The 24496-nt window shown below is 40.7% G+C and overlaps 1 protein-coding gene across 1 annotated transcript in view; it reads left to right on the top strand.

The window, feature by feature from the left end:
- Positions 1-24496, top strand: part of XPR1 (xenotropic and polytropic retrovirus receptor 1) — a 103394-nt gene that overhangs the window by 23567 nt on the left and 55331 nt on the right. The window lies entirely within an intron of this gene.

Here is a 24496-nt window from a genome sequence, read left to right as displayed (position 1 = left end):
CTGGGAATTTCTGCAGTGAGCGCATGTAGCAGATCTCTCTGATGTGTTAACATCAGTCTTTGTTGTTAGAGCTGCAATTTTTGCAGATGCTGTAACCCGTACTTAAGATTGCTTACTCAGTGAGAAGTCTTAATTTTCATAACATCATTAGGGCAACGATAGAGAATTGTCCCTGTATTTCTGCCTTCTTCTCCTGATAGATGGATGCTCACTATGCAACATGCAAATATTAGCTCATTTGATGCTGATGTTTTTAAAAATATTTATTCAGTTGTGTACTGTCATACCTCAGGTTGAAGTAGCTTCAGTTTAAGCATTTTCGGGTTGCGCTCCGCGGCAACCTGGAAGTAATGGAGTACGTTACTTCCGGGTTTCGCCACATGCGCAGACGCTCAAAATGACATCACGCGCATGCACGGAAGCGGCGAAACGCGACCCACGCAGACGCATGTTACATTCTACTCAGGATGCGTATGGGGCTCCAGAACGATTCCCATGCGTATCCAGAGGTACCACTGTATAAGGTTGAGGCCTAACAAATGTCTGGCTCTCAAGTAGTGGAACTATAGGAAATATTTCTCCAGTTCTGTGAGCATAGTATTGGAGCAGAGTCCTTCCTGTATGTTAGTGGCATCTGTCTTAGTGCCCATGTGGCAACCTTACCACTTCTGTACTTAAGAGGACTTGCTTGTTAACAGCCTCTTTGCTGACTCTACTGCTTTGCATGTGAAACTTCCAAATAGCAGTGTATGTTGATGGCTGTTATCAAGATGAAGATGCAGAAGGTTCCAGCATGGATTGAGTGAGGGGTAAGAAGCACTTTGGAAAGCTTCTGCACACAGCAGAAAGGAGCTTTTTCCTGTGTGTGTGAATTTGAACAATGCTGTATAATCTATTTTTATAGGCATTTGGGAGTGGATGAGTTCAACACAAGTGGAAGAAGCTGATTAGATTTGGGGTTGCTGTGATTAAAAATAATTTGGAAAAATGAATATTTCACATAAGTCACTACTTCCTTCCATGTTTAGCCATCCTTTTTTTTTGTTTAATCTGAAGTAAAGAAAAGGCAGCTTACTCTTAATTATAACTCACCTGCTCAGTGTAAACTACTTCAGAAAACCCCTTCATTTAGCTTGCAAAGTAGCTGCTAAAATTCCAAATCAAATGAGTAAATGCCTGACATGGATAATACCTGGCATGTTTACTGTAGAGTTGGCTTTTTTGGCTTGGGGTATTATGATTTCTGGCGCCAACTTCAAAACTTATGCTGCCCAGCTTGTCTACCTAAATTTTTCCAACTAGTAATTTTAGTGCACTTAATTGGTAGAGTGCAGTGAATCCTCTCTATACTTGACTGCTGCTTCTGCATGTTAATTATAGTAAGCTGTGTCAGAAATAAAATAAAGAACTGTGCTATGCATATTGCCAATTTAATGATAGTAAGCCCAATGTGCTCATGTCATGGCCAGGACTGTTAATAGATATGTATTTTCAAACCAAAAGATCATGTTACATTTCTCAGTTTCAGAAGCCCACATCTGCATTAAAATGGTAATATCACATTGCCAAAGCTTCATCTCCAGGTCATGTTAGAATTTAACTAACTAAAATGCTTTGTTGATAAAAATTATATTTGGATTGGTTTAACTTTGCACTAAGATATAGGCCTATATCAGCAGTGCCCTAGTTGTTGTCATCTGTGATGTTTTCATAAAACAAACTGCTCACACCAAGGTATTGAGGTTTATGAAGGATATAGTTAAATTGTACTTTTGAAAGTAAACGGGCGGGGAGGAATATAGTGGCTTGTAATTTAAGTGATAAGCCTATATGTAAATATGGGTGCTGATCCAGCAAGCTCTTTTATGTGTGTGCATGGGATTACATAGGCAAAACAGAGCTTTCATGTTTTTCTCCCCCCAGGTGACTTCTGTCCTGTACAATCTTGCAAACTGTTCTTAAACTTGGTCTCTTAAAGCAAGGTGCCTAGGAATTAAGAAGACTAAAGTTTGCCTGTTAACTTATTGTTGTTTAATACTTGTTTTAAGCACTTTAATATGTCTTGGGCACTAATCTCTACTTGTTGTTTTTGAGGACCATGCCACAATCACCCTACTATGTGTAGATCTCTTCATGTGCGCTATTGCTTTGGCATGTTATGTGCAGGGGCTGCAGTTCATATTGAAAGCTGTGCAAGGTGGTGAAGGGTGCATGGGAGCCACCATTAGATTTTAAGTCACTTGTAAATGCTATTATGTCATTGCTTTCCATTGATTGTACAACATTGACTTGTTTAGGCAGATGATATTGTATGTGAATTAGCACCAAGAAGTTCCCTATTTCCTTACTTGTAAGGCTGAAGTATTCATTGTTTTCCTTTGTGAATTTTGAAAATTTGCTTCTGCTAGAAATACTTTAGCTCTGGGCTATCCAGCAATTTAAATTCTAATGTTTTCAGCATTCTAAACAAGACACACAATAGCTTAGATCTCAGTGATTGTGTGTGGTCATTTGCTTTTGCAACCCCACTTTCCAGGGCAGTCCTTTGCACTGCTTGGAGATCCTTCAATGCAGCAGTGGATTTGCTGCAGGCATCTGCATGGTGTGTGTGTGTGGGTGGGTGTGGAGTTAACACTTCCTGTGGACACATGGAGGAAACTCTCCAGGATGTGCAAGATTTGCTAAGATCCAATAAATGCTTGAACAACATAGAGGTAGCTGTTCTTCACACAGTTGATTAAATTAAGTTGCCTAACTGTGAGCAGGGTAAGGGTCTACAGTAGCTTGCAAAGGAGATGGGCTGTGGGCTTTGCTGCTCACCTAATCAAGATAGTTTGGGATATAAAGGTGAAATTTATTTCTGCCATGTATTATTTTTCCACTGTGAGAGGCAATATGCCTCTAAATGCCAGTTGCTGGGAATAACAAGTGGGGAGAGTACTGTTGCACTTAGGTTCTGCTTGTGGGCTTCCCATAGGCATCTGGTTTGCCGCTGTGAGAACAGAGTGCTGGACTAGATGCAAAGCTGGCCTGATCCACAGGACTCTTGCCTTTATAAATTGCCCAGAGCAAAATTAAAGTCTGTGAGATCACCTATAAAATACATTATTGGTCAATGCAAATTCAGATTTTAATGCAGCCTATCAGTTTGCAGCAGTGTCAGAAATTACACGCCAGGCGTGTTTTGCTACTAAAGCAGGTCCAATTGCGACCACGTGGAGATCTCTGGATGCCAGGATGGCACCTGACATCTCCATCTGCCTTTGCCTCTCCAGTTTTCTTAGGCAGGTAAGCACAAGAGCTTATTGATTGCATTTATATCCCACCTTTTTCTCCAAGGAGTACATGGTTCACCCCACTCCTCAGTTAATCCCTGCAATGACCCTGTGAAGTAGGTTAAGAGGCTGTGACTGGTTCAAGGTCACCCTATGAGCTTCATGACTGAGTGGGAATTTGAACCTTGATCTCCTAGTCCAACACACTTATCCACTACACCAAACTGGCTTCCTAGAGTACTTCTGCTATGGGGTAGCTATATAAATTAAGTAGGTAAATAATTACGAGGAAAGCAAAACATCACTTAGAGAAGGTTCTGAAATATTTTCCTTGCAGCTTGAATTTGTTTTGTTCTGGATTGTTGGTTTTTTTAAATGTTTTAATGTGTTGTAAACTACTTTGAGATTATTTTCTTTAAAATATAAAGTTGTATAGAAATGAAATGAATAAGAATGATGATGATGATGATGATAAACCTCATTGGGGAGAAAATAGCACCTAGATGGCGACCGCAACCTAGGTTTAAGGTGCCATTTGGCGATTAGCTTAACTATCACCTAACACTGGTTTGCAGAACAGATTGAGTGTTGCAAACTTTCTTGGTTGAAAGGAACATGCAATCAATGAAAAAATATTCCTTAGTTACATAAAACTTCATATAAGCTGCTGTAAATTAAACAAAGTGAGTTTATTACATAAGAATGCTTAAAGGCATTGAATCTGAGTGTGTGAATTATAGCCCACTTCAGAATCCTAACAGTGTGGGAACTGAACATGAACAGCATGCTTTATGTTGAGCTACCAAATGTGTGAAAGATTAAAAAACACAAACTGTGTTCCAGAGCTTTAACCCACTGAAGTACAAAAATTGGAAGGTTTAGGCATGTGATGCCTGCAGATGTTATTGAGCTACAGCCCCCCACGAGCCTGAGACTTCTCCCACTGGTCAGGGATGGTTGCAATTATAAGCACCACGTTGCAGAGCACCACGTTGACTACCCTTGGAAATGGCACGTTACATAGAGAAGCATGTTTTGACACGTATTGTGAATTTGCTAATAGCAAAGAACCACAAGCAAATAATTTGTAGTATACCCTGCTATTTTAGAACAATTACGATGATTGGAAGAAGTTAATTACATAATCTTATAATAATTGTGTGGCTAAATTGGCTTAACTTTGTAGCCGCAGCAAATTATTACTTTTGGTAAAGTAATGTTCTAGGTAGACAATTACCTTATTTAAGTTTTGCAATTCACTCCTTAATAACTATACTTCAAATACATTTATTCTGTCTGCATCATTTGTATCCCACTTACGTCTTAACAGGAGCATTAGAACTTCACATATCCTCCCTTGAGTAAAGCAGCGCAAGAAAACCCCTTATAGAAAGACTTTGTGTGGTTATGTTTGGCAGCCTACATTTTTAAAATGTACCAAATAGCAGTTGAATTGTATGAAAGGACAGATAGTTTCATTTGATAACAAACGACATTTGTTGCGTTATACTTCCCATATTGAGAGGCATACCTAGCACCCAGGTGAGAGAGAGAAGCAGGGAAAGTACGATTGCTACCTGAAAAGGTATCAACAGTATTGAAGTATAAGCCTATTGAATATAATTTATAAACTGGCATATTTCCTGGCATTGAGGCTTTAGTGCTGAGAAAAGGCATCCCCGATACCTCTCAGCAGGCACCTGGCCATCTGATAACAGAGTTGTTTCACTGTGGCATGGAGAAGGGAAGAAACTTTCTTCTGCTCCTTCTTTTCTGTGCTGTACAAGGATTCCGGTTTTCTTATAAGCAAATGCAGAGGGGTTGCAGTAGTGATGGATTTCTCTTTTTTTAAAAAAAGTAATATTTATTAGAGGTTTAATAGTTACAGAGAAAAGAAGAAAGAAACAATAAAAAAATTTAACAGAACAAAACAATACCTTACAATACATCAAAAATAAAAATAAAAACAAAAAACAATACAGCAAAACAACAAGAAAAACAAAAACATTTAAAAACACATCCAATATTTCCATATCTTTACCTTTCATTTACTTGTTTCATCGACCTCCTCACACCTCCCTTTTTTGTATTCTAGTTCAATTAGCTATTTCAGCAAATCCTTTCCATCTTTCTCAATTTTTTGTTCTATAATTTATCTTAACACAATCTAACCTTAAATTTTCCACTTTGGCCCATTAACAATCAGTTTTTGCTTAATTCTTTGTAACATTTCTGCTAAAACCATGTAACTTCATCCCAGCATTCTTCTAACATTCATTAATTTTGCAATATTTCTGTAAATATATTTTGAATTTTTTCCAATCTTCTTCCACCGACTCTTCTCCCTGGATTTCTCCTTCACTTGTGCTGATGTTTGAATAAGGTAAACAGCACCTGCTGGTTGCAAGGAGAGATAGAGGCTGGCTAGCAAGCTAAACAGATGCTTGTGAAAGAAACTGGCAGGCAGCCTTTGAGGTTTGTCTTGTAGAAGAAGTGAATTCTAATAGCTAAAATGTATGAGTCTTGCCTAGACCTCTGTTGCTCTCTCCAATCAATGTTGCTGTTTTGCAGTTAGTTACTTGAAATAGTTACTCTCAAATGATAGCAGTGCGAAGTTGGAGAAGTGAGTACTTGGCAGTTGGGTATGCAATACATTCTTGGATAGAAAGTCATCTGAATTCCAACTTGAGATCTGAGAACAGTTTGTTCTGTTTCAGGGGAGCTAGGCTGTGAACATACTATACCTTCAGAGCACATTTGGAGCACATTTCCCTCCTCAAAGAATTCTGGGTACTGTAGTTTATCCCCCACAGTTATAATTTCCAGCTGCTGAGAGGGGAAATGTGCTTTAAAGGTACAGTGTGTACACAGCCCTAGTTGCTTATGACCAGGGCTCACTATGCTTCGTGGCATAGTGATGGAACCAATCACCAGTTGATGGCTTGCATGACATACTGTGCTTTGTGTCCTTCCACACAACATGAAATATTGACATGGACAACTACTTTGCCTTCTGGAGGAAGTATCTATGTACGTTCTTGTGTTTTGTGTACTCCCATGCAAAATGTGTGAGATTCTTTGCCCACTCATTGGGTTGTGTCCAACAGCTGGTGGTAAGGCAAAGGAGTAGGAAGGAAACCTCCCCATCCCATCTAAATCTTGTTACAGAAGGGGTGGCAAACTCTGCAGAACATTTCTGGTGCTGGGGACTGTAGCGAGGAAGGGAGAATCCCTGAAAACTCTTTCCCTTCCTGTTTCACTGACTGTACAGTCTTCTCTGACAGCTGAGCTCTGTTGTCAGTTGAGCAACATTGCTGGGTGCAACCATAAACATTAAAATAGCTTAAGGTTGCCTTGACCTTTAGACCTCAAGTTGCTCAGCTTTGGAAGATTCTTCAGAGGCTACACCACAACTTCTCCCTCCTAAGCCTGCTTGTCTTTGTGGGTGCTCAGGAGAGCAGACTCCTTAAGTCCCAGCTAGATCCCTTCTCCTTGCCTCTTCTCCACATTTCTCTTTGTCAGGAAGCTTAAGATAAGACAAGCCTAGAGCTCTCTTTCAAGAAGTGCATTTCTATTTGGAGGTGATTCATGGACAACTGGTTGCTTGCCTAGAATATCAGGAAAACTACCCCTTCTCTCTTCTTTCTCTGACTGTAACAGGTGACCATTGTCATTTTATTACATCCTTTCTCTCCCCTTCACTTTGTAAACCTTGGCATTGCTCTGCATCAGGCTTCCTCAAACTCTGCTCTCCAGATGTTTTGAGACTACAATTCCCATCATCCCTGGCCACTGGTCCTGCTAGCTAGGGATCATGGGAGTTGTAGGCCAAACACATCTGGAGGGCTGAGGTTGAGGAAGCCTGCTCTGCATGGTGCTTCCAGACCAGGGGTGGCTAATGCCATCTTTGAGGGCCTAATCTAACCCCCAGTGATTTTTTCTGCCCCTGCAAATCCCTGTCATTTGAGGGTGGGGAGAGGGGTTTGCAAGCACAAAACGAAAATTAAAGTAAATGTAAGACTATGGGTGAAGTCCAGCACCCTGAGAGGGATGCAAACTGCTCACTTCTTGGTTTCCAGATCAATCACCTGATGAGCAGAGAAGACATGGTAATGATCTGTGCAGATCAGCTGGGAGGGGGGTTGTTGGCTGCACATGTGCAAAAAGGCAGTGGTGTGGGGTGGTCACACCCACCATTGGCACTTACCCCTCAGACAGTTAGTGAATGTGGCACTGAGGCCAAAAGGAGGTTAGCCGCCCCGGTCTAGATCTCATTTTACCACAATCACCTGCTTCTAATGGTACATCACAGGAATAAGGTCTTTATCTGTTTTGTGACATTATGTTTTTATGTTTTGTACTTTGAGGCAGAATTTTAGTCGGTGGCTATGGTTTTAATATGATTATATCTTTTTAGTTCAGCAAGCCTTAAGCTCTTTTGGAAGGAAGGGCAGGATAGCAATTTAATGAAGATGAAAACTGCCTGGCTTCAACTATACAGCTAGTCTGTAGCTTTTCCCCCACCCTGCTCCTTTTTTCACCAGTTGTGGCATCGTTATTACTACCAATGATAAGTGTTAATAGCTCCAGTTGTATACTAGTCACATTGATTGTCTAAATAGCCGCTGTGTACAAAGTATTCCCAAACCAAAATAAAGATTGCTGGAAGAAACATCGACAACCTCAGATATGCAGATGACACAACTTTGATGGCAGAAAGTGAGGAGGAATTAAAGAACCTCAAGGGTGAAAGAGGAAAGCGCAAAATATGGTCTGAAACTCATCATCAAAAAAGCTAAGATCATGGCCACTGGTCCCATCACCTCCTGGCAAATAGAAAGGTAATAAATGTAGGCAGTGAGAGATTTTACTTTCTTGGGCTCCATGATCGCTGCAGATGGTGACAGCAGTCATGAAATCAAAAGATGCCTGCTTCTTGGGAGAAAAGCGATGACAAACCTGGACAGCATCTTAAAAAGCAGAGATATCACCTTGCCGTCAAAGGTCCATATCGTTAAAGCTATGGTTTTCCCAGTAGTGATGTATGGAAGTGAGAGCTGGACCATAAAGAAAGCTGATCGCCGAAGAATTAATGCTTTTGAATTATGGTGCTGGAGGAGACTCTTGAGAGTCCCATGGACTGCAAGAAGATCAAACCTCTCCATTCTTAAGGAAATCAGCCCTGAGCGCTCACTGGAAGGACAGATCCTGAAGCTGAGGCTCCAATACTTTGGCCACCTCATGAGAAGAGAAGACTCCCTGGAAAAGACCCTGATGTTGGGAAAGATTGAAGACACAAGGAGAAGGGGACGACAGAGGACGAGATGGTTGGACAGTGTTCTTGAAGCTACCAGCATGAGTTTGACCAAACTGCAGGAGGCAGTGGAAGACAGGAGTGCCTGGCGTGCTCTGGTCCATGGGGTCACGAAGAGTCGACACGACTAAACGACTAAACAGCAACGGCAAAGTAATTAACTCAGATTGTTGAAACTATGTCCATGAGGCTTGTCAAAACATTTGTGATCTATATTATAGGATGTGAATGAAAGTAATCTCTACCTAATTATTAACAGAAGATGAATTAGAAAAGTGAATGTGACTTTAAGAGGTGTACATGGGGGGGGGGGAGCCCTCTTGGGTTCCTGTCAGAAAAGAGGTAAACCTCACCTGTTATACTGGAGAGGATGCTTATGACCTGGCAGGAAAGGGGAAAGCAAACTAGAATAAATGTCATGTTCCTTTTTAGAACTAGACAACTTTAACACCATAGCTTCTTAACACTTGTGCTTGGTTAATTTCTATCTATTGGAGAAGAGATTCTGAAAAGGACAGAAGGCTGGGGATTTGCTTTGTTACCATAGGAGTGGAATTAAGAGCAAGAGAATTAAATGGACTTCTGGGAGTTTCTTTAATTGGTATTGAAATAAGAGAGATTATGGTGAACCAAGCATGGGAAATAAGAGAAGGTTGCAAGGAGACAGGTCTATTTTCACCTGGTTACTGATGACTTAAATACACCCAAAGGAGCAGTCATCATCCAAGCCATTATTATTCTAAAAAAAAATCAGTACACCTCAGAAGATAAAAAGCAAACTGTTATCCAAAAGGAGAATAAGATTTCTCAGATATCACTGTAGAGATTACTGCTATTACCATCATGCAAGTCTTATGATCAAACAGTCAAATCATATATAGAGGATCAGCTTTTACACTCACAAGTGATTGAACAATATGTTTTTACCCCTCATTGGCATTTAATTGGCCTGTTGTAAATCAGCAATCTGGGTTCATTCAGATCACTGTTACCATGAAAAAGTTAGGTATTGTGTTCAGTGTTGAAAAAAAGGTAGAATGGAAACTGTATCATCCATTTAAAAAACTGTACTACCAGCTAGTTTCATAATACCAAATGTAATGTCTTATTTAAGAAGTCACAAGATTGTTGCTCAAATTTCTATGGATGCCTTTATTCTACTACTGACCTAAACTAAGGCATTATAGATTATAAACAGTGATACATGCTGCTGTCCTCAAACATATCACCACTAACTGTGAGGCTGACCATTTCAAAAGAAGGCAATATTTCCACTTTCCAGAGAAGTAAACTTTGTACAGTGTTCTGTATTTCTCCTGGGAAACTTTGTGCCTTATGCTTAACAAAGCAATGACTTTCATCCACAACTTGTGTGTGAAGGTACGTCAGTTTCTACTGGATGTCCCTGCAACTTTCAGCACCAAATTCCAGGCCAGTTATGGATCCCCAGATGCTCAGAGGTATCTCCTCAAGGAGGTTGGAGGGCTGCAGTTGGAAGGGGACAGGAAAGCCACGTTGTGCAATCAGAATTCTACTCATGTGGCTTTATTTGGACTGTTTCTCCAATGCATTGAATTTGTCTTACAAAAGAAACGAGAGTTGCATGTCACCAAAGTCACGCTACACCACATGCAAACCACAAGCTCTGATATGTCTAAATGAGGAGAGAAGCTTTCACCTGTAGATACCCCTGTTTAAAAAGAGGTTCATATGTTTTTATGATCTGATACACCAAATAAGAATATTTGTCATCAGTGGTACTTATTGCATTCTAAATAACCAACCTGAACTTGCTATTCCATCCTTTCATGTCTATTCACTTCATCCCAGTCACATGACCATATTTTTAAAAGCGACCATGAACATATTTAGGCCCCAAATATCTGAAAGTCTACCTTTTCCCCTATAGAACATCTAAGAAGTTAAGATCATCACAAGGGGGCCTCTTGGTAGTTCCACTGCTCTGAGAAGTTTAGAAGAGTGCTGGCCCCAAAATAGGGTCTTCTGTGTGACAGCCCTTGAGTTGTGGAATTTGTTCCCCAAAGCACTTTCATTACAGTGGTACCTCGGGTTACATACGCTTCAGGTTCCAGACTCCGCTAACTCAGAAATAGTACCTTGGGTTAAGAACTTTGCTTCAGGATGAGAACAGAAATCATGCTCTGGCGGCGCGGCAGCAGCAGGAGTCCCCATTAGCTAAAGTGGTGCTTCAGGTTAAGAACAGTTTCAGGTTAAGAATGGAGCTCCGGAACAAATTAAGTACTTAACCTGAGGTACCAGTGTATTAAGTTCCTCTCCCATCCAGTATTCTGAAGGTGCATCTCTTTACCCTGACCCCTGAGATGCACATTTTAGGACCCACAAACCCCTCTTGACTGAAGATTGTTTCAGCTGTATTTAATACTGTTTTTTTAAAAATTGTCATAACCCACTCTGCAATCTCGTAGTGGCAGATGGGTAAGAAACACAACAGCGACAACATTTCAGCTGTTCCTGTGCTGCATTATGCAGTTATGCCCAACCAGTCTCAGTGCTGTGGGGAGCCCAGGCAGCTGCCTCTACCTGCCTGTATTGTTCCAAATGGATTCACAAAGCAATCCAATTAAATTGTTACAGATCCCTTGTGGTTTTGCACTGCAATGATTAGTATAATGCTCCACAAGTTGAAGCGGGTACATATGGAACTGTTCCTATTTATTAAGCTTATTAAGTTCACTCTCATAATCTCTAGGTGATTTATAATACAAAGATCGTATCTCCAAAAAACAGGAACATATAAACATTCAGCAATTTAGAAACACGATAAAACATTATTCTTCTGAACACATCATTATAACATATTACATTCAGAGCATTGGCATTGACATAATCTCCCCCTAGGTTCCTGAGCCTATAACTCATGTACTTCCGCATCACGTGGAATAATCTGTTAACATGATGCAATTCCCCAGTTCATGGAAATTCAAAAATATTATTACACTGCTAATACATACAGTATTTTTCATTTTTGTCGTATTCAGAAGTTGGCACTACCATATCACTAGAACCAGCTCTAATTTTACCAAAGTGTTGGCAGAATAAAACCTTATCAACAGTTTGGGAATGCTGGTTATCACTACCCCTCTGTCTCCAAGAAGCAACCTAAAGGCAGTCTGCATGTTGTTATTCAGTGCTTTGCAAGCTCTAGTGATCAGACCAGCAATATAACTGAGCATTAGACCCTGAAACTTTTTTTGTTAATGTCTACAATGCTGTAATTAGTGTCATGTATTGAATTTTTGACCAATTATCCATTGTCTGACTTGCAATCTGTTAACATCTATCTCCCAGGAACTCTGCTTGGAGAATGAAAGTTGTTTATATTGGAAAACAGGAGGAGAAAAGCTTTTAAAATTACCCACGAAACGTATTCTCAATTGCTTAAAAGGTCAGTCATTAGAAGAATAGTAGTTCCCCAGAACAGAGAAGGGGAAATATTGACCAGAGCAATACAGATAATAAACATATTCCTGTAAACACAAATCCTTCAAACACCAGTCAAATAATGGTAAACTATTGTTAAAGTATATTTGTTTTGAGAACAAAGATAATACTTACATTATTTACATCTATTAGGAAATCAACAATAGAAGGCCTAACCCAAGAAAGAACTTATTAAATTTTATGTGAAACAAAAAAATTAAAGATTAAATGAGCACATATGAACTTGCTTGAACTTTCAAAGTAAATGTCCTGTTCCTGAAATAGGGCTCTATTTTTAATTATGCATACTGGTCTTGGACAAATTGAGAATCATTCATCAGGTCAAATAAGCAACTTGCTGAGAGCACTGGAGTTCTTTTAGACCAAATACACCATTTTGAAAACCAGTTAAGGTAGTAGGTTAACACTTACTTTTGAGTGTGTAAAATCTGTCTAGATTTTATCTAGAGTAATAATATTAATATTAATATTTATTTGTACCCTGCCCATCTGGCTGGTTTCCCCAGCCCCTAAGAGGTACGGTAACTTAGATAAGAGATGATGTAATAATGCCTGGTTTTGCCACCTGTCTCACCTGGAGAGAATATAATTTTTAGAATGCCCTTCCTCTCACAAAGGACATGGCAGAAGAAAAGGAAAGTTATGAATTAAAGCCCTAACCAGTCACTCAGATGGTCCCAGGCCACAGAGAAGTTAGGCTGGCCTCAACTAGAGCCAGGGCTTTTTCGGCCGTGGCTCCGATCTGGTGGAACACTCTGTCACAAGAGACCAGGGCCCTGCGGGACTTAACATCTTTCCGCAGGGCCTGCAAGACAGAACTGTTCCACCAGGCCTTTGGCCAGGGCACAGCCTGACTCCCTCCATTGGCAATCTTCGCAGAGCTCTGGCCCAATGGTTGCCAGTGGCTTGAATTAATTAATTTTATAATGAATGATTTTAAAGTGTTGTTTGTGCTGTTTTACTGTTGTTAGCCGCCCTGAGCCCGGCTTCGGCTGGGGAGGGCGGGATATAAATAAAATTTATTATTATTATTATTATTATTCAGATGCATTCTAGTTATTATTAAAAGTAATTAAAGAAGAGCCAAGGCAAAAGTCGTCCCCTCTAAATTCATTGCTTTTCTTCATTCACCAGCACCAAATAGTTTCATTCTGTAATAACAAAGTTAAAATTTAATGAAAGTTAATTTTTTCAGCCTCCCTAGTCTCTTGAAGATTCTTGCCCTTGCCCTATCCCTTTGCCCCAGCCCCAAGAATACCTGGGAAAACTCTGCCACCCATTTCACTAGTTGCAAATAGGGCTGGAAGGCCATTTTTGCTCGACCCTAAATTAAACTGTCAACATACTCCTTCATTATTATCTTTTCTCTATTCTGATTACACCCTGTTCCTTCTGGGAAATGTATAAAAAAGCCTTCCCTTACCCAAACAAACGGTTCTCTGAATCATTCTCAAACAGTCAACATCCGCAAAGTAAATTGCAAAGTTTTGGAATGAAGGCACTTCCAGTACTTTACTGGTTCTGATACCCTCTTGATGTGGAACCAGGCCTGTCTTTATTCAAAGTAGTGCCTCTAAGTTCTCATTAGGCAAAAAATATGTTTTCAGCTGTTACTAACTCATCTGTAAGATGACTATAACATAGGGTTGGTACTCAACAACATTATACTACCAACAGTGTGTTTTAAAAGACACTTTAAAATAGCTTCCAGATTTTTTGGGTGAGGGTACTGTTGACAATCACTGTTTCCCCAAATTGCTTCTGTTGCTTCAGTACTACCTCTAACTTTAATCTCTACTTTTTAGAGCAAACTCCTACAATCAGAGATTACATGTGAGTGATGGTGCTGCCAGTGGAGACAGATGTAGCAAGTTAGAGTAAGGGAGTATATCCTTAATTAGTTAAATACATAAAGATTTTCTTGGTTTACAAAAGTACATGCATTTTGTCTTATTTCAGGTTGTACAGTCTTTCTTACAAATCAGTTGCATTTGTTGTGAGACATTAGTGTTGATTACAGTATAAGAAGAAGAGGGGGGAGAGGATGGGGTCTGGTGGTGATGCTTATATTCCTTTGTATAGCGGACAGCAGAGGGACATAGTAAAGGGATGTATCCACAGTATACAAATTACTGCTCCAAAATTCCACACACACACCCCGACTCAATCAAAGAACAATGGGAGCACAACATAGGCTATGAAATTACCCCACCCAATGGACTAGAATGTGGTATAAACCTCCCTTTAAGTCCATATCAGCCAAAAGAAGGGAACTCACTCTGAAACTCACCTACAGGTGCTACTTAACATTATAGAAACTGGCGCAGATATGCCCAGGAACTTCACCAAGATGTTGGAGAGGCTGCACCTCCACAGGCACATACCTCCACATGTGGTGGGAATGCCCTAAAACCCAACCCTTCTGGACAGCAAGTCCTGCAAGAGATATGCCAAATAGCTAAACAGGTATTAGAACTCACCCCAGAATTGGTCCTACTGAACATCTTCCAAGATCATAATGACCACTCGCATTATAGTCAAATACATAATTCTAACCAATCATGAGTGCACTACACTCTAAGGAGACCAAGCAGTTGCAGACTGAGGAGAGTGGATCTCAAAATGCAAATGGCTTTCAAAGTTCCAGGGCCCCACAAATGACAGTCAAAATGATGGGGGGGGGTGAATAAGGGGGGCCATTTTGCCTCAGTCCAAATGCAATTTGTTTCTCCACCTAAAACTAACTTTAGGGCTAAGCAGCATCAAATGCATCAACCACATTATAGAAAGCTTGCGTCTACTTTGATTAATTGCTGGTTTATAACTTTCATGACTTGCCTATTAAGTCTGTTTTTGTTGCTGTCTATAAACTTAACAATAAAAATCCTAATGAATTAGACAGAAGCTATAATAATGCAGCAAGAGAAATGAAGAAAGCTGTGATATCAGCCATCTAGTAGCACACAGTCGGAAAAACACTGGCATCTCCGTATCCCTGAGGCACTGTTAATTGCCACAATTACTTCTGGCTTGTCCACCAAACGCAACACATTCAAACTTGCATAATAAGGTGGCATACTAATGCCTCAAGTTTTGTACTGGCTAATTATGCACATGATCACTCCCAACAGCTGGGTAAGTATGGAAGGAGAGAAAAGCCAACTTGATGATATTTTAATAGAGCATCTAACAGCATAACCTAGTTTACAAATAGGCATCTTACAGTTTTAGTAACGTCGCATGCAATAAAGAGCTGCAAGAAGCTAAGCAGTGAACATGAGAATGCATCATTACCCTTTGTGTGTCTCATAATAAAACTGCTTGATTCCTGGGAGGCAGTGCCAAGACACGACATTACCTGAAACTGTCCACCTTCTCTCTTAATGCTGAATGCCTTACACACAAGGTCATGTGGCCGTTCTTCACTAAACCCAAATGTTATGGGCTAGAAATCAAAAATAGATGAAACAAGGTGGGGAATGCAGACCCTGTTTTGCTCTACTGAACACTCAATAACACATTCCACCTAAACATTAGGAAACATTAGGATTCCACCTAAACATTAGGAGGAACTTCCTGACAGTAAGAGCTGTTCGACAGTGGAATTTGCTGCCAAGGAGTGTGGTGGAGTCTCCTTCTTTGGAGGTCTTTAAGCAGAGGCTTGACAACCATATGTCAGGAGTGCTCTGATGGTGTTTCCTGCTTGGCAGGGGGTTAGACTCGATGGCCCTTGTGGTCTCTTCCAACTCTATGATTCTATGATTCTATGACATATGCCATGAAAAAGGAGGAAAGCAACCAGCTAGCAATTGTGCAAAACGTTATTCCACTGTACCTTGGTCTAGCTTTTTTCTGAAGCCAGGCTCTAAATGATGTACCATATTCAACCAACAATTAGTCCTCAACAATAATGTACTTAATACAGTCATACCTCGTGTTGCATTAGGTTCATGTTGCGTCTTTTCGGCTTGCGAACACAGCAAACCCGGAAGTGTATACTTCCGGGTTTTGCCGCGTGCGCAGAAACATTCTTCGCGCTTCGCACATGCACAGAAGGGCTCTATCGTGCTCTGCGCTTGCACAGAAGCGCCGCTCTTGTTGCAGACTTTTCGGGGTGCAAACCAGCCCGGAACAGATTGTGTCCGCAACTAGAGGTAACACTCTACTATGCTTCTAGATTTTATTTTTTTAAAAATGTGACATGAGGTTGATGCCATCAGTCTGGAATGTCACAGCTCTGCAACATTAAAGCAGTGAGGTGGAATCCAAGACTGATTTTTTTAAAAAATCCCTTTTTTGAAAATAAAACTGCCAGCTGCACTTGGAATACTGTGTATAATACTGGTCACCTCACCTTGTAGAGCTGGAAAAGCTTCAGAAGAAAGGAAACCAAAATGATCAAGGGATTGGAGCAATTCTCCTATGAGTAAAGGTTGCAATATTTGAGGATTTTTAGCTTAAAAAACTTACTTTCATCTGTTCCAAATTTTCCAATACAGTCATACTTCGTGTTGCATTTGCTTCAGGTTGAGCGTTTTCAGGTTGCGTCCCGCGGCGACCCGGAAGTACCGGAAAGGGTTACTTCCGGGTTTTGCCACTCATGCATGCGCAGACCCGCAAAATGATGTCATGCACATGTGCAGAAGCGGCAAATCGTGACCCGTGCACATGCAGACGTGCAGACGCGAGTTGCGTTCTGCTCATGTTGCGAATGGCCCTCTGGAACAGATCCCGTTCGCAACCAGAGGTACCACTGTATTCAGCTTCATTTGATATCCCAGAATGAGAATATTCTGAGAGATGGAAGAATACTGGAACTTGGGGTCATCCAATGAAGCTGAATGCTGGAAGATTCAGGACAGATAAAGGTAAGTACTTTTTCACCTATGCATGCAGTTAAAGAACATCACTTACTGAAGGGAGGTAGCCTCTGAGGCAAGCTTAGTGGACAGGTACCAGCAGAGCATCAGTTATAGGGGTTTCCTGAAACATTCATAACAAACTCAGGTGACCCATGTGGGAAGAGGCGGTGACTCTTTCTCAGGGGATATGGAATGTTACTTAATCAGATCACTGGTGACCAAATAAAGCTTTATGCTTATGTTAAATGTGGCAGCGTTTCTGGTGGCTCATTAAGCATTTACATATATTCAAACTGATGCTCCTGCAAAGAGTGCTTTCTCACTATGTTCAGAGAAGAAGAAGAGGAGGAGGAGGAGTTTGGATTTGATATCCCGCTTTATCACTGCCCTAAGGAGTCTCAAAGCGGCTAACAATCTCCTTTCCCTTCCACCCCCACAACAAACACTCTGTGAGGTGAGTGGGGCTGAGAGACTTCAGAGAAATGTGACTAGCCCAAGGTCACCCAGCAGCTGCATGTGGAGGAGTGGGGAATTGGACCTGGTTCACCAGATTACAAGTCCACTGCTCTTAACCACTACACCACACTGGCTCTCAAAGTAAAGTCAGGTTCTTGGCAACCAATACCCCCAATACCTTTTCTTTCATTTTTTAAAAATGTATTTCTTCAGGCACAGAGACCTATTTCTATAGTTATGTAGAGGTTATGAAATTGTTTCAGCCACCTGAGTTAAGTAAAATAAAATACAAGTTGCCCAGTACTTTGTGTTTCTTCTGCACTCATGGGGTATCACAGCAGTGATATATAGCAACAGTGACTATAACAACATTTGAGAATTCCTAGAGACAGCTCTCAAAGTGAGCTGTAGTTCTTCCTTAATCAGTTTATTATCCCTATATCAAAATGCTTTTATCTAGCAGTTTTAACAATGGAGAACTTCAAACTAGGTGTAAAGGGCATGTCCAGATTTTGAGACCACTTCCCTACCCTGGGATTTGGTTGTAAATAACTAAGTAGCAAAATTGAATTCATGGCTGGTTGTGCTAACGCTGTGCATGCCAGCCATGTGATTAGTCTTCACTGAAGGTGTGAATAGGGAGGTTTAAAACTGACTCAAAGTACAAAATTCGGTATAAGCAAGTTGAAATGAAATGTGAAATCTGGGCCACCTAGTCTGAAAGCAGAGGAATGAATTTGGCAGAAGTTCAAGATTTTGTGCTCCCTTAAAGGCCTTTTGGCATGGACAAAGCTTTTCAGTTGTTTTTCTTCAGTATCCTTTTAATCATGCTGGAGTTCAAAGCTGTTTACAGCCTACTTTGGGGTCTGTAACAATATGACTTGACAGTTCATGTCCCCAAAAAATGTTTATCCCAGTTTCAGAATGACAGCTTCTAATAGGTTTTATCCCCTGGAAGAGTTGAATTTCCTAGAAATGTTGTTTTGGTGTGCATCGTCGTCCCCCTTGCCCCCACCCAGAACCTATCTCTGCATTCAACATTATGCTTCTGCCTTTTCTGAGTGGGACCCTGCTTTTATATGTCTCTTCTCCCTCTCTATATGTGTGTCCCCCCCCCCACTCATTTTCCTTTTCCTATACCCCCTTTAAACAGTAACACTGTATTAGGGTTGTTGATGTAATGCACCATTTATCAGGGCTTAACTCAGTTGTGCCAGATGAAGACCAGTTTAATCCAGTAGTTTTAAAGCTGTGGGAGGCATCCAGCAAAACAGCTCCACAAGCGTAAGGTGTTTAGCTGTGCAGTGGAACTTCTCTGCCCCCTAAAATTTGCTCTGGAGGGTTAGGGGAACCTCCAGAACAGATTTAAAGGACATGCAGAGAGAGGGTGGGGAAGTCTCCACCATGTGGAGGTGCATGCCTGGGGATTTCTGGATCTTTACTGTTTCCACACACCAGCAACACATCCTGTAGAATTCTACCCATTAGATTTTATCAGAATGAATTTCAGGAACCAAAATGTTGTATTGGAAAATACGTCTTTTGAGCCATCTGGCCCAAAAATTGCAACTAGGCATTCCTGGTTTAAGAAGCCATTTGATGCTTAGCATATATAGATAGATAGTCGCCTAGACACCCCAACTTTTACACGGGAAGACACCCGAGGACACCAAAACCTGCATTCCTGTACCCGTGAAAATCTACGAAAGCATATATATGTATATATATATATAGATATAGATATAGATATATAGATATACATATAGATATAGATATATAGATATATATATAGCTCTAGAGCACTTTCCCCAACCTGGTGCCTCCCAGATTTTTTGGACTACAGTTGTCACCAGCCCCAGGTTATTTGCTTTTTCATTTGTTAGTACTCTCTAAAACTCTTTCTTTGTGGTTTGTTTTTTTTGGGGGGGGGGAAGGAGCATCATCTCCTGCAGTGGTGGAAGATCCTTAATGACTTTTTAGAAACAGAGACCTGGCAACAAGTGGTGCACAAACATAGCAGAGAGATATTGAAAACATACATCAAATCTTAGAAGGTATGGCACTGGAAGCTAATAGAACATGCTCCCAGAGACATGTTTTCAAATAAGATCTATTGCAATGCACCTGCTTTGTGAATTTTTGGCAGCAGACACAAGGCTACTTTGTGCACATTTCCTAGAAAGGAGACAGCTGTCATGTCAGTCTGTCCTTGCCATTTACGTCTGTGCCCTCAACATTACTTGAATTAAGTCTTTTGCATCCTGAGTGTGAGAAAATGCTTCCTGAACAAAAATAATAGAAACAGAAATTAAGCAGAGGCAACGACTAGGACAGCAGGAAGAGAATCTAAAGGAGAAGATGGGCCTTGAGTCATGCTACCCTCAAAGGGTGAATTTTTACCTTGTATGAATAACACTGAGTGTGATTTTTGTCAAGATCTGACCCCGAGTGACAAAAAATAGTTGATGGACCTGCAGCAATCACATGGTTTTGTGTTTAACCAATTTACATAGATATTACCCAGTGCAAGTCATGCCATGCATCGTGATGAAGCAATCTGCTTAAGATAGCACCAGCATAAGGAATTTCTGATCCAGAAAGCTTTGTATGGTCACCCACACCCCAGAACGGTGTTCTGAGTTGAGATACAATTGCATCTAGCCCGGTGCTTTTGTTTGGGCGCAACACTGTCAAGCATGATGACCGCAGTGCCAACAGTAGCCTAAATATGTAGAAATGAATAAGGAACTTAGGCCACAGCAAATATGCACACACTACTTTCTCACAAGAAGGCAGTTTCTGCCTGTGCTATAGAGGGAAGTGAGGGGCAGGTGGAACTTGTCAACCTGGGAAGGTAGGAGAAGGAAAACTCTAATCCTAAACCTTGGTTGCCTGGAAGGAGATTTCCAGGGGAGGAAAAGGCTAAAGGTTAAACCTGTCACAAATCCAGAGTGGGGTCCTTAAGACAGTTGAATGGCACCTTCTACGCCTCCTTCCAGCAACTCTTGCAGCCAAGTTGGTGCCAAATGTATTGCTCTGCTTTTCCTTTGGACCACATCAGTGAGGCCAAGAGGCAGGTATTGTCGTCTGGGCAGCCCAGGATCTTCATATACACTGCCTAGGCTTGCGCCCCAGGGAGGTCACTTCTGTGCTGCTAATGCAGTGGTTTGCCATCGCCCTTGGAGGTGCACTCTTGTCTCTTGAGACAGATGGGTGTCACTAACAGCAACAACTGCTTTCTCATAGAGAAGACTCTCCAAGAGGTACAAGCGACTCAAAGCTGATTTGGGGGATGCATATGCCCAGTTGATTATTCATTTCTGCATACTTTGGGTGGCATTGATCAGCTGACAGTGCCTTGTGCCTGAATGAAGGCTGGATGAAATGGTATGTCTGCTTAGAGGTTACTGTAATAGAATGTGGGTGACCACACAGTGCTCTGTTATAGTCTTGTATTTTGCCCTGCTGCAGCTGCTTTAGGAAGATTGCTTCACCTGGTTGCAAGTCTGGACTTGTGTCCTGGGTACAATGTTTAAAATTGTAGTTACGCACAAAACTCTATGGCTGTTGCATTTCTACCACCTATTTTCCATCTTTTGGGGTTCAGGCCTTGCCAAAAATCCAATTCAGCATTACTCCTCAAATATGGGAAGCATTTTTATCCTGGCACATGGATTAAGGTCACAGGAGAATGGGACTTGATTCTCCCAAGGCAGTCAAAGGAGAACAGAACAGAACCCTTCCCCGTAGCATTCATATGAGGTACTATGATGCATGTGAGTGGAGTGGTAACTTTTAGACTTTAGAAAGCTCTGAACATTTCTCTGCATAGGCACTGGACCTGTATGTGCTAGATGACCAATACATCTGTAACAGATATTTCCCCCATTTAAGTAAACCAGAAGCCCTGGAACAGGTTGCAGTACATTTTTCTTTCAGTTGAATAATGTAATACAATGTAATACAGACTTTGCATAGCAGCTGAATTAAGTATATTTAGTTAATTTTTTTTAGTTGCTCTAGTACTTAAAACTTAGCCATGAGACCTAGTTTGGATATTGGTGTATTGTGGTTTTTTAATTCTGTTTTATCTTTCCTTCCTTCCTTCCTTCCTTCCTTCCTTCCTTCCTTCCTCCCCTCCCTCCCCTTTCTTTTCCAATTTCTCTCTCCTCCTTTCCTCTTTACTTCATTTCTTCTCTTCTATAAGTGACAAACTGTATAGTCAATCTGAAATTTTTCCACAATGATCTCTTAACCAACTTAGAGACCAGTTCTCTAAATGACTCCCACATTGGTGTGCTGCAGGTTTTAGGGTGGTTGTAGCATGGTCATAATGGCACGGACTATTCCTACATAAGGCATCTCATGCTACTCAAGGATGAGCCATGTAACCTGCTATGGGCTGTTGCAATCTGCATATTGTAAGAAAGGAGCTTAAACTATGTCAGCCTTTGCAGCATGGGATGGATTTTGGGGCGTGTGTGTATTTTTTGTTTCAGTATTTGTATGCCACCAGACTGAGCATTTCACTATAACCGCAAAGCATTAGCAAATAAAAACACTTCCTAGCACAAAATGAATATGCAATAAAAATATAATAAGTACATTAAATGAATCAAAGTAACATAAAATGCCAATCAGGCACATCTCTCCAGCTTCTGCTGCATAAGCACTTTGTTCTTTTCTAATCTATCAAACTAAATCAGCTTCTAGATAGCAACCTCTGGGAGATAGCAGCAAGCCTGCAATGTTGATTGATTTTCCTTAGATGCCCTATCCATGGGCAAGCACTCTATAAAGATTTGAATAAAAAAAATATCCAAAGGAAAGGGCGTTTTTTTGGAAACCAACTATAGGTGCCTTTTGAAAACTACATCTATTGTAACTGAGGGCCAACTTTTTGGCATCCTAGAAAGGCTTTCGCATCTTTGTCCTGGCTGGCTTTGAGCAAAATAAATGCACAGTAGCCTTGAGCAGCACTACTTTAGCACAGTTAAATTATTGAGCTGCCAAGGGGGCAAAGGGAAACCTTTTGATGGCAGGTTGTATTGCTTGCACTCCCGTTGAAAGCCAGTAAATAGGCGTCTGTGTGAAAACAGATTAGAAAGTAAGCGTTATGAAAAGTGTTTGTGCAGGTCAGTTTTAATATGACCCTGCTCCATTTAGATGTTTACGGCTTATGAATGCAGAGGAAATCTTTGTATAAAATTAAAGCTCTGCTTGGTGTTCAAGGTTTGCTTTTGTCTCTCAAATACCTTCATGCTTTTGCATAAATCTATGTACCACATTCTGTGTAGTGGCTGAGAATGAGCTTTGAACTTTGTATACTGCTTTAGCCAGGAACTCATTTCTCATTCTGCTGGTCCAGCCTCCCACTCATTTTCAGGACCCTTTCCGTAAAGATTATTTGTATGGTTTGTGACTCCACCAGGCCTCCCTGCATGGATAGTGCCATTTTGGCTATATAGACGCTAAAGAATGAGTTCACTATTGATGTATGCAAGTGAGGCCCCACAACAAAATGGTGTGAGTGGTGGGAAACAAATACTCGGATAGACATGGTGACGCTTTAAGCAAAGCTACTTGCTTGCTGCTAATACCCAGCACAAAAGTGAGGCTTGATTGAAAATGTAACCTTTCATAGACTGCTACAGAGATCACCTAATAACGGTGTACAGTAATTTAGTTTCCAAAAGTTAGCTTAGGAGCTACCTTTGGTTGTTATCCAAAGCGGTTGCAAACCAAGGTACCAGTTATTAAACTATGGCTGGCGTTGGGTCTGAACTGAGTTTGTAAGGTGTAACTGACCCTTATTTGCCTCAACTACTCAAGAGAATGAATCCTTAACACCATGTAAGCCTGTAAGTATTGATCCCTGCTTAGCCATGGAATTTGAACTTGGATCTCCCTAATGAAATGTTCTTCACTACCATAGTACAGTTTTAGGTCTGCAGATGTATAAATTGAAATCCTCCTCATCAGGCCCTGGTGCACCTCATTCTGTTCTACCCATGCACACATCCTGCATACTGGTTTAAGAGGAACAGGACTTGCTGCAGTTTCTGCACATGTTTTCATGCTGCCTCTTGCAGTCGTCGTCATGTGGTTTTGCTTCTCCACAATGGGAAATTTCTCTCTTGCGCTTAAGGATGTTGAACGTTTATCTCTTCTTGCTATGCTTTTGTAATATTGGAAAGGAAAAACTTAATTAGCTTTTAAAGACATTTGTTGGAGTCTTCTTAGAAGAACCCTCAAATGTTCATATTCGTTCGCGAACAGAACATATCTTGTAAAATCAAGCCCTGTAAAAGACGTTAGTCCCTTTCAATGAGGAAGTGGTGGGTTTTTTTTTTTTATCTAATCCTTCCTTATAGAAACTGTTTTCATTTGTTTTATAAATCTTCCAGTTCAGCAACATGTCTGCGTGACACATTCCATTGTTCAGTTTTTAAATGTCAGGGGGGAATTATAAAGTGTAACCAGAAATTATCATACTTCAGTTTAAACTTTAAACTTACTTTTCTTAAGTATTCTCTCTACCCTCTTTGGGGGGAATTATATGGTTGCCTTTTTCTTACCATTGAAGATGGTAAGAGAGTGTGCATGCTTCATTATAAGTACTTTTTTAATGTTGATCCACGTGGAACCGCCATGAATTGTTCAGCATTGGTTCAGTGCTGATTGCCAAGCATTGTTTTCACGTGGGAGGTCAGCTTGCCTTGCTCAAATTCTGAGCGCATTGGTGGAATTTATATATAGATTGTTGTTTCAAACCACTTTATGGTGGAACAAATGGGAAAACTACTTTCAAATGTACATGGGAAGAAGGGACAATAATAAAATCAGGCTAAGGAGGTGTCAATTGCTCTTTTAGGATCCATTTGTGTATGTCATGGGCTTTACGAGTTTACCTTTTTGTTTTCTCTTAGTACGTAAACTAGAAAGAGTGGGGTGTTATTGGGTTGTTGTTTTTATTTTGATTATATAGATATAGATATATAGTGGCTTTTATGTTGATCTTTTCTGTGAACTGCCCTGAGACCTCTGGGGATAGGGTGGTATATAAATTCCAATAGATGATGATGATGATGATGATGATGATGATA

This window comes from Podarcis tiliguerta (assembly GCF_965153285.1).
Source record: "Podarcis tiliguerta genome assembly, chromosome: 6".
Lineage (NCBI taxonomy): Eukaryota > Metazoa > Chordata > Lepidosauria > Squamata > Lacertidae > Podarcis > Podarcis tiliguerta.
Note: the sequence above shows the minus strand (reverse complement) of the source record. Positions and strands in the feature narration are given on the sequence as shown.